The 1,766-nt window shown below is 32.8% G+C and overlaps 1 protein-coding gene across 1 annotated transcript in view; it reads left to right on the top strand.

Moving 5' to 3' along the window:
* sphk1 (sphingosine kinase 1) overlaps positions 1–1,766 on the top strand; it is a 69,839-nt gene that overhangs the window by 29,329 nt on the left and 38,744 nt on the right. The window lies entirely within an intron of this gene.

Below are 1,766 nucleotides of genomic sequence, written 5' to 3'. Positions count from 1 at the left end.
TTAATAAAATATATCTATCAATTGTGTGTTTTAGCTTTCTTCCTGAATGGGAAGCTTTTCAACATTTGAAACATTAGTGCAGTGGTTTATGTTAAAATAAACCTTTGGGTTAAGTTGTCGCAAGCAGGTTTTTCTTGTTTCTTGTGAATTTGGTCTTAAATTTTTATTTCAAGTGGCATTAAAAAGTCTTGAATTTAAATTTCCTTATTCTGTAGGAACCCTGTAATCAAATCGTTGGGTCAGGAAATCGATACTGAATCGAATCGCCATGATGGATGTGATTTACACCCCTAATCCCTTTGCACTTTAAGATATAAAAGCCTTTTTCTGCATCTAGTATAAAATGTACTTTGACCACCTTTCCATCGGCCTGTTTGGGTTCATCATATTTTTATTTAAAAAAGCCTTTGAACATTAGTTAGTATTTTATCTGTGTGGTTTTATGGTTATTTTACTGTTTTGTTTTTACTACGTATGTTATTTTATTGTAATGTCTCATTTAAAATTTGTATACTGTTTTTATTGTACGGTTTTGTTTTAACCATGAATTTTGTAGCACTTTGAGATTTTTTTTAAATGTAAAGTGCAATACAAATAAAATGTATTATTATTATTATTATTTTTCGTTCCGATGTTCCATTTTATAAATGGAATAAAAACAGATATGAAACGCGAGCAGAGTTTAAAGTCCAGGCTTAAAGTGTTAAAGGATGATTAGATTTTGGCAACAAAAATTCAAATGAAACTTTTACCAGAAACCTGAGTAACTGAGAACCTTTGCTTTCCCATGTCTGTCTCTGTTCACCTGTGTTTCACTCGTCTGGATTTAATCCTGTTTGTTTTCATGTGTTCACCTTATTATGCCGATCAGCTGCCTCTAAGCCGTATGCAAATAGAGCAGTTATGTAATAAACCATTTACACGCAGCTAGATGCAGTAGTGCACAGAAACATTAACACCTAAATCTGTTTTACATATGGCTTTTTATTTGATCTTTTTCAGCCCAGTGGGCATGATTTCTAAACTCTGCATGGATAAAACAAGTCGTTTGGTTACGAACTCTGATTACTGATCTGCAGATTAGCGCTAAATGCTTTAATACGAGGCTCGTTTTGCCCCTTTTTTCTGTGTTTGTTAATGTCCATGAAATCTGTCTGATTACAGGAAAGGTGAAAAAATAAGAGCTAACCAGAGTCACTGAATAGAAATAGAAATAATCTAAGGGGTTTTACTTTTGTAAAAAGATAAAAACAGTTTCTTTTTGACCAGTTGACATTTTTGACCTGGTAATCCAGCAGATTGTAAACATCTATGAATCAGCATGGCCAGCAGCAGGGACAGTATGATCCTCCAGTAATTGTCAATCTTCTGAGATAAATCCTTTTTGCCTAATCTCTCCCAAATGACTCTGACTAATGGCTCACTGGAACAGAATTAACGTCCCTCTCTGCCTCCAAATGACTCTTTAAAAAACAACAACAAATCCTTACTGAACTAAATTATATGTAAAGTATTTCTCAATGAAATTATTCCTTTATATTTACATTTTTAAATATTATTTGCTTTTGATAAATTATCTTTTTTTTTATTTTCTAAAAACACGCTTAAAGCAAAAGAACTCTCGTGTTGGTCACTAAACGAACGGTAAGTCAGATTACTTCTCGGTATAAATCTCCACCTTTATTGTGACACAAAGTTATAGCGAATTGTTTCTTATTATGATACGAAATTTGCTGATATCACATTACGATGTAACCTGACTCCGC

The sequence above is a fragment of the Cyprinodon variegatus genome, unplaced genomic scaffold (genome assembly GCF_000732505.1).
Source record: "Cyprinodon variegatus isolate N-32 unplaced genomic scaffold, C_variegatus-1.0 Scaffold1534, whole genome shotgun sequence".
In the NCBI taxonomy this organism is placed as follows: Eukaryota; Metazoa; Chordata; class Actinopteri; order Cyprinodontiformes; family Cyprinodontidae; genus Cyprinodon; species Cyprinodon variegatus.
Note: the sequence above shows the minus strand (reverse complement) of the source record. Positions and strands in the feature narration are given on the sequence as shown.